Here is a 9,585-nt window from a genome sequence, read left to right on the forward strand (position 1 = left end):
TTAAACAAAACTTATGTGTGTTTTAATTGTTACAATATAGTAGGAAAAGTTTGCATACTTGTCTCTGTTGGGGAGGAACCATATATCCTACAAGAATGAGTCTCAAAATTTGTAAAATCGACACATACTTTTTGTTTGGGGATTTCATTTTTTATTCATTTTTTCATGTTATTTTTAAGCACAAAATCTGACTTTTCTGAAAATACTGGAATAGACTGCACATTTTTACTTGCAGCAACCAGAAGCAGAGCAAATACAAGTACTAAACAACAAAAAAAATTAACTTCACAGTTAAGTCTTGGGGCAAAGGAAAAAAAGCTCTGGCAGCCTTTTGTCACTAAAGTTCCTTCCATAAGACTTGCTATCATGGATTCTTCTCCATATAACATGCTCAAAATGCCAGCAATCCTACCCTTAGGTTCAAATGCATCACCACACCCATGCCCAACGGGAAATTTGTACAGCCATAATGAAGACTCAGATGTCCCGACACCTAGAAGCCCTGAGGCCTTTGTCTTCAATATAAACAGGATAGAAACGAGAAAACAAGAGGGGTGGGCTTCTATTTTTTGCGCATACAAACAAATGTTGTTCATCGTGTCTGCAAAAGGTGCAGGCACTTTCTTAGGTTGACTTATTGGTATAAATTACGCAGTATCTCTGGAAACTGTCGACAATTTCTATACCAACATCCTGTGCAAATACCATTGGGTCTCGGTGAACTCGTTCTGACCTTCTGGTCCGAGGCCGTCACTGTGTGATGTACATGATTCTCCCAACACTGATCCATTACTTCTGCTCAGTGTTGGGGGTCAGGCCAATAGTGTAAAGTCAAAGATAATTAGCAGCCCTATCAATAACCAGCTGCAGGATTGCTGCCTAAGTGACAGGGCAGAAAAGCCAGGAGGAGGCAGCGATAGAAGTGGAAGGGGAGTGCCGGCGTATTCTCTGGTTCGAGCGGCTGCTATGGACTATCAGCATCACCAGGAGACCTCATTGCATTAGCATAAATTCAAATGACAAATGCACAGTGCTATTCAGAGACTCATTAATTTGCAGTGGGTGCAGTGCTCATGACATATTAGTGCAAAATTCAAATGTCTTTGTAGCAATGTGAATTTAGTTGTGAGACCAAAGTCGCTAAAATGAAAATGTGTGGGTTTTTTTTAGCAGTTTATTAAATTATGAACTGTGATGACTATATCCGTGCATCTTTTTAAGCAGATGAGGTCCAGCGTGCTCCAGTGGCAAAACGCATGGTTTGTGTTGATATTTTCCTGTCAGACTGTTTCCTAGCCTCAGATAATATCTCAGACAGCTCTGAGATATGCTGCATATGGACTGAGAGCGCCCCCTTCTGGACAAATGGCAATGACGCTTGAAAAAGAAAACCAGACCATTTATTGTTTTTCTTTTCATATTTTTAACAGGTTTTGATAAAAAGAATTTCAGCACCCACCTCAAACCCAAAGGAAAGGACTTGGAATCACTTACTGTAAGAGAGATAATATGACAACTTTCTATGAATGTCAAAGCATGACTACTGTTGATAATGGTCTCCACACTTCATCTCTAACCTTCACATACAAGATTCTTCTTAAAAATAATTTCCTGGTTTATATGTAATAAGGAAATAAGCAACAAAATACTATTGGTCACTAGATTCTTGCTGTTCCACAAAGTCGTGGGACAGTTTACAATTACTAGGAGTTTGTTATATTGGAAGCAGAAGCATATTTACAGAGCCCTTTCAAGGAAGCAGCCAAGTCTGTATTGTACCCCCTCTCAGTTAAGAAGATAATGCACAGGAGCAAGAGGAAAGGCTAGACCATGCCTGATCACCATGCGGATGGTGGGCTTTTTCTCTTTAACAGAAGGAACCATCTACCACTCAAGTCATTACTCAAAGCAACTGTCTCAAATGCTAGCATAACCCACACACAGTTTTAAAACTACTCCAATTAGTAAAATAATGAAATGAAGACTTAATTTAGTCTTTATGGTTAGCATAACAAAAATATACAGTATCAACAACTGCATTTCCCAGGGGTCAGTTTTCTTATTACAGAAGAGTAACATCCCAGGTTTATGAAATAAACACTGATACTGATGTCTACTACTAATACATACATACATGTAGCATTGGAAGCTCTAACTTGCTAAATCAAGTAACATACTTTTGAATAAGTTAGAATCATATTACTACCTGAAAATCACTTTTACAATAATCAAAATTCCAAACATAAGAAACATACCATGCAGTCATTTATGCTGTGTACGAAGTCTGCACTAGCAGACACTTATGGAAAATACACTTATCACATTTTAAGCTTTAAATAAATTGCATAAAGCAAAGAGGGAGTTGTAGCAAACTGTTAGGGTTTATCGGCCTAATAATGTACTTTCTAGGCATTTGTTTTATGACAAATGTGGACAGGAAGCCCTCCAAAGAAAGCTGTATACTTTTAAATCCCATTTTACAGTATCGTTAAAGCTGTGCATCGTTTTCAACAATTAAAAGTAAGTTCCTGGTCATTTTCTACTTACTTGCAACTGAATTGCTCTTGAGTTATTTAGCAGGCTCGTTTTATTTTATATGAGCTTCCCCAAGGAGGATCTGAAGCTAATGAGGATGGAGAAGGATCACTGTGCATTAAACTCGTGGATGTGGCTGAGCAGCAGTAGATTATCGCTGCAGTCCAATGTCTAGGCATGGCGTTTCCTAGTGAATTCTCCTTTCCTGAGTAATTAGAAGCCTAGACCCTGGGAACATCAGAGCTGGAAGGTTCATTGTTGGGTATCCCTCATTTTATGGATGTAGGAACCAGAAATTCAGTGGTGTTAAGCAAATTTACCAGAACATAATGACTAAGTGGCAAGATTCCTTTTCTTCAGAAGTCCTGCTGAAACTTGAACCCACAACAAAACCACCCTGAGGTCTGTGGAAGGATTTCTGGGTCCATTTCCTGATTTTTTTTCCTCTAGGTTTTTTTTTAATCTAAATTAAAAACAATCTTATTTTACTTATCAATCCCAGTTCCCTCTCCCTCCCATACTCCCATCCCTCCCCCACCTACTCCCCCATCCCATCCCTCTTCTACTCCCCAGGGAAGGTGAAGCCTTCTATGGGAACCATCAAAATCTGTCACATCATTTGGGGCAGGGCCTAGGCTGAGTGTATCCCTCCGTGGGGAATGGGCTCCCAATTCGTACACTAGAGGTAAATACTGTTCCGCCACCAGAGGCCCTATGAACTGCCCAGGCCTCGTAACTGGCAACCACATTCAGGACCTCCTGATTCTTCCCACCTGAGATAGGGCCCAGGAATTCGTTTTCCTAATAAGTTCATGCGATGGTTTCCAGGTGATGCTACTCTTGGTGGCACCAAGATAGGAAAGATGGAAGCGCTTTTCTGATAACTTGCTTTTTAATATATAAACAAAGCAATCTCAAGTTTCCAAGTCACCACATTACTTTGGTGTCTTCTCATCAACTCTCCAAAAGGGCTGGGGTAACACCTATGGCATGAAAGACTGGGAGGGTGCTAAGCGACAAAACGAAACGAAAGAGGCTAGGCACTTGTGTGAACGTCTTTAGGAGTCACAGTCCTCCCTGACGCTGGTGGTTGTACTAACACAACCCGGTTAAGTGCCCAGAACAAGGGCATCAGCCTTATCCTCCAATGCCTCCCAACACGTGACCAGCGCAGGATTCTGAGACCGTTGCCAGTCCCTGAAGTGATGACCTAACAAATCGAAGTTCAAGTCATCATTGCGCACGTCATCGTAGCAAATATGTCTTAAGAACAGGGTAGACCGAGTGTCTGTGTAAATGACCTTGAATCACCTGTGACCGAAACCCTGGCTCAAGGAAGGAGAATATGCAAGATGGACTTCATTCATCAGGACACCTGCAGAGGAGAGTTCACAAACTTTTTCAGCATTCCAGTCACATGTTAAAAACCTGATTTCTTTCCTTTCTTTCTTTTCTTTCTTTCTTTCTTTCTCCTTTTTTATTTAAATTAGAAACAAGCTTGCTTCACATATCAATCCCAGCTCCCTCTCCCTCCCCTCCTCTCCCATAAACTCCCCCAACCCATCCCTGGCATCCCATCCCCCCACTGCCTTCCATGAGGGATTAGAAACCTGATTTCTTCCTTTATTTTTCTTCTGGTTTGGAGAATGACTGAAGAAAAGAATGACATGTATTTGCTTATATAATATATATATATATATATATATATCATGTATCTGTTGCAAGAAGTTTAAAAAAATAATTGCCTGACAATGAAATGAATTTAATTATATATGACAACCCTGATGTTTTTGTCCTTGTTCCCATATAGATATAATTGCTTTCATAAATTCTCTTATATCACTTTCCCCCACAGATTTGATCTCACAGAGTAGGCCTGATCTAAATTCATACCATGAATAAACTGGCATTCTTCTGAACATTAAGAAGACATCCCACAAAATAAAACTATTTGGGGAGTTCTTTAGTAAGTTGGTACATTTAAAAAATGTGATTTGCTATGTTAATCATTTCTACAAAAGACTTTGGCTTTTCCATTTGAAACCATGTACAAATGCTACTGGGTTGCAGACAGTTGTGAGCTTTTCCTTTTATTTGATTTTGGACTGTTGTCCTAACTTGTAGATAAGCCAACCAGGTCACAGGAAGGACTACCTCCGACGTTGTCATTTCTGCCGGTGCATATGGGATGCCCCTGTGCACATTACAAAGATACTGATGTAAATCCTTCAACATCCAGGTATGCCTCCCCAATGGCTCTCACTTGACTCATGATCCAAACATCTTTCCTGGCTTTGGGTACTTGCCCTTCACTTCTCCTTCAGTTCGGGTAAAATAAACCTTACTGCCTGATGCTTCTGAATTGTAGGGAAATTCTTGGTTTTCTCTGTCTACATGGAGCTAAGTTTACTTTTGCAGTCGTCACTGTAAAAAGAACGATGCATAGCAAACACGCAAGTGTCTTATTCAGAATGGAGTCCTATGAGAATGAGCCTTGTTTAGAGGCGACAGAAGACTTTGTCCCTTTAAACAGTGATTAAGCAGTATCAAATATTGTAGCAGGTTATTTGGCAAAATGTGCATTCGTATCAATGGATAGGCTAGCCTCCTATGAATAGAGTCAGAAAAATAGCAGCCTGTTAATTCAAGTTATCTATTCTACAACTGGATTTTTATTTATACCTTTTCATTTGAAAATATATGCATATGTACTATTTTTATCCCTGGGTAAAAATAAAGTGAGGTGTGTTGTGGTTTATTAAGCAAGTCTATTTCACCTGTTTCTAAAACCTTCTCTCTGATATTTTTAAGACATTTATCTTAAACTAAGGAAATAAAAAGGATTATTTTTGTCTCGGAGAATCATTATTAATTAATGTGAACGTTCTCTATGCAATTTCATATTCTGTATCCACTCATGAAACTGTACAGACAATTGTACTTTTGCATGAGAGTCGATCAGTAAATTTGATTTTAAGAATTAGAACAATATGCATATTGTAAATGAAGACTCTAGGTTTCTAGATGCCATTGGTAGTATGATCTTAGATTCCCAGGCTTAATAACAAGCCTCTGTGAAGGAGTCCCTGAAGCTAGTACTCTGCTATTGCAGGCAGTTTTGATTTTTCAGCTGCCCTTTTTTCCTCCCAAATGCCCCAAAAGGTGGACAATTTCAGTAAAATTTACAATTCTCTCTCTCTCTCTTTCTCTCTCTCTCTCTCTCTCTCTCTCTCTCTCTCTCTCTCTCTCTCTCTCTCTCTCTCTCTCTCTCTCTCTCTCTCTCTCAGATCCCGTGTAATCTGTCCACCTAAATGTATCCACATCTCCAGGAGTGAGTTGGTAAAGTGCAACCTACCCTGTAAGACTGGGTTGGTGCGTTCTCCATCCATCTGTACCACAAGAAGCACAAGACCAGCTTAGTACAATTGCTCACTGTTTCAAGTTTAAACAAACACAAGTCATACCGGGGTGGGGTGCGGTAGGGGTGGGGAGAGTTCCTAACTGTTCTTTTCTCCTACAGAACACTGAATGTCTAAAACATGTTCAATCCTGTTAATGCTTGTCAAATATTTCACAGTTCAGCTTTGTTCAGTCTTTTTTTCCTGACTATGAAAAACCAATTTGGTGGGATTCAGATTCACAATTGGAGGCACTGGAGGAGACCTTAAATAACCTTGGTGCTCTACGTCCGTAGGTGAACAGCTGAGCCCCAGAGACACCGAGACGACTTGACCAGGGGTTTCGCAGCAAATCCAGCCCCAAACCAACTCTGTGATGCCCCTTCCCACTGCACATTCTATTTTTTCTTTCATAATTAAGTGACTGAGATGCGCTACACAATGTGATTATATAATTAAGATAAAGCATCATAGACAGGGTTATGGGGAGCTTCCGTGGCAAAGCATTTCACTTGGTACTTAGTCATTACACTCAAATAGTATCATTATCTTTCAATTACACAGATCAATTTTAGTTCATTAGCAAAATAAAATGCTCGCAGAAAGTCCACACAAACTCTTCAAAGCCATGAACTTCTGAATGTCAGGATTTCATAAATATAAGAAATAAAAAAAAGTGACAAAAGTGCTTGAGGTTAAACCACAACTGTGCAAGACTCGATGGCCTGCATGACCAAGATCTGCTAAAAACGCATAATTCAAAGTTCTGTAAAGAAAATCTGCGTCATTGCCAACTAATAATTACCATTTCTCGTTTCATGGGTTTTGTAACTTTTCCAAGACAGACTTGGGTCTTAGAAGTTTGTGGCACAAATATAGCAGTATGAGTGTACATATTCAAGCTTAGATGACCTTGTACTGCAGGAAAGGAAGGGTAAATTAAGGTTTAGCCCTAAAGAAGATTGCTATCAATGGGCAAAAACAATAACCAAACAGTACAGTTAAGTGGAATGGTACCCAAGTTTCTTGGCAATCCAACCTGAGTGCCAGCTAAGCAGAGCTACAGTCAAAGGGGTTACAATAGCATCAAGTCTTGGCTGATGCTAACGTCCTCTTAACTCTGTTGACACATCTTGGAGAAAGTTAATGCCCTTAACACTGCTTAACTATTGTGAAGTTAACATTTAGTGTTTCTAAAGTTATACAAATATATTAATATTAAATTTTAGAGTATGTAAATTGGCAGTATAGCATGTAGCTTTTCAACATGTTTTACAAATATTTAAATTCATGTACACATGAAGCCTATTTTTAATCATAGTCACACTTTTTCTAAAGAGGACAGAAGTGGTCTTTTTATAGAAGATATGACCATACTGGTATGACACGGTGATGCTCAGGTATAAATTAGGTTTGGATAAAGTAGGGCTTTACCTATATGGTTACATATGTAAACTAGAACAGATGGCAAGATTCAAAATGTGATTGTATATTTAAACCTTTTTCAATATAATAAACTTTATATAATCAATCTTCTTTGTGATTGCTTTTCCCCTAGGACACAATTCTTGGAGTTATCAATTGCTAGAAATTCAGAAAGCTTGCCTTGTTAAACAGTTTGCTGCTGCAATAGGAAGACTAGATAGATTTCCCCGCACCATGCTAGGCAAAGGTGTGGCCGTAGCCAGAGAGCCTGGACAAAAGATAAAGCAGTCAAGAAAACACGGACTGTGAGTATCCTTAACATGAAAGGAATCCAGAGAGAAAACCGAAAGAAGGGAAGCAGACGAATGTAACCAACAAAAGATCCCTAAAGGTCGATGCAAATCCTATGTCAGACAGCAAGCTCCGATCTCAGAAGTGGAGCTGACTGAAGGGAAGGAGGGGTGAAGAGGTAACAGTGGGATTGTCACTAAGCGGACACTGAAACAACTGTGGGCTCCACCAACGAGGCTTTGAGGAAAGTTGTGGACATCATTTGAAAGACCTGGCACTAAAGGAGCCAACCCTGCCTCTGACAGCCTGGGGGCATCCTTTGAAAAACTGTAAAGGCCACTGCTGCCTGGGCTGGTAGACAAGGCCAGAGCCCAACAGCAGAGAACCCCATCAAATGAGAAGCAAGCTAGCAGTAGCAAGGGCTGAAGTTGGTGCATAGGAGCTTGTTGGGAGGGCTGGGGAAGAGCTTCCTCAGAGTCTGCAGAATCCCTGCAGTTCCTGGGCCGTCTAGGAAACTGCTCAACTCTCTGGTATGCAACACTGTACTTCTTACCAAGACACTTCGTGGACACTCAAGCCAGTTCTAATTTAACCCAGTAGAGAAAAAGCTAGTGACAGCCCTTGCAGGCAGAGCCAGGGGGCTGGTTATCCCAGCTTCATAAACACAGTATTGTCTTGCTGATGTTTCTGTTTCAGGTGACTGCTACTACGGGGTCCAGGCAAAGCCTGAAGCCCCACAGTATAGCTCTTGGTCTCTTTTATGGCTCTTACTTGCAGACCACGTCAGGTGAATTGTGGTTTTTTTTTTACCACCGAAGGCCTCATACAGCAGAAAGGCAGCGTTGTTCACACTTTTGCTCTGATACTTGATTCTGTAAATGAATTATGTTATGAGGGATGCTGGTGGTCAAACAGTCGCGAATGCTGCTGTTACGTCCTGGACACCTTCAGCTGCATCCTTTTGCTTCCCAGTGCTCCCCAGCATTCTTCATTTCTACTCATCTTTCACAAAGAAAGCAGAGCTAAGGAAACTCTTAGAAATATTTATGCTTTCTTTATTTAGCTTAGAGATAAAGGGGGGAACACACGGGGGAACACTAGAGTGACTAGGGATAAAGTCCTCCCTCCATCAATAAAATCTTTGAGAGGAAAAATACCAGGTCATCCAGAATAGCTTCAACATGCTGTAAGGGCAAGGGGCCAGAAAAGGTAAATTGGTTTTCAAGTTATTCTAATTTTCAGTTTCTCACATGCCACATTTATGCATTCACATTAAATGGCAAACATTAAAAATAACTACTCTCAGTTGATCATCACCCCAATCCAAACCCAAATCTGCTCCGAGCAAAAAATACACTGTTGCCAGTTACTAGCGCATTTCCTAAACTAGTCCTCATGTATCTACAAAGACACGTGGAAGTGCACATACATATATATATGGTTCATCAGAATGCAAGCATATAGTATAATTATACTTTGTTACCTCTTCCATGAACAAATAAATGTTACTTTTAATTCTAGGATGGCATATTTTAATTATTCTGAGCAAAATAAAACATGGTTTGGAATTATTGACCTTAACCCTAGGATTGAGTTTTGCTTTCGAAACAACATACAGAACATATCTAGCTTCAGGCTTGCCTGAAACAAAACCCACAGCATTGTTTATACTCAGAATTATTATAAATGTGTTGGCTGCACACAAGCCATCGAAAGGGTTGAATCCTGTCCTTCCAGGGTTTACTGGAAGAGAGCTGTCAGGATTGGACATTTGCTGTTTGCTGCACTTTTAAAGTGATTTTGTGTTGCAGTTATGTGTATGAGTCTCTTTGGAGGTTTGGTCCTTGGAAACTTCAAATAAATGGTCAGTCACTTGAAGAACATCCCAGTCTTGACCTTTTTTCAACTTCGAATATATGGGGACGGCTCAGCGGGA

At 40.1% G+C, this 9,585-nt stretch overlaps 1 long non-coding RNA gene across 1 annotated transcript; it reads left to right on the top strand.

Moving 5' to 3' along the window:
• Positions 1-4,397: 4,397 nt before the first annotated feature.
• LOC121133210 lies at positions 4,398-9,100 on the top strand. The gene is made up of 3 exons (XR_005870003.1): positions 4,398-4,501; positions 4,660-4,774; positions 7,492-9,100. It is a non-coding gene; the product is annotated as an uncharacterized LOC121133210 (long non-coding RNA).
• The last annotated feature ends 485 nt before the right edge of the window (positions 9,101-9,585 follow it).

The sequence above is a fragment of the Mesocricetus auratus genome, unplaced genomic scaffold (genome assembly GCF_017639785.1).
Source record: "Mesocricetus auratus isolate SY011 unplaced genomic scaffold, BCM_Maur_2.0 Super-Scaffold_100020, whole genome shotgun sequence".
In the NCBI taxonomy this organism is placed as follows: Eukaryota; Metazoa; Chordata; class Mammalia; order Rodentia; family Cricetidae; genus Mesocricetus; species Mesocricetus auratus.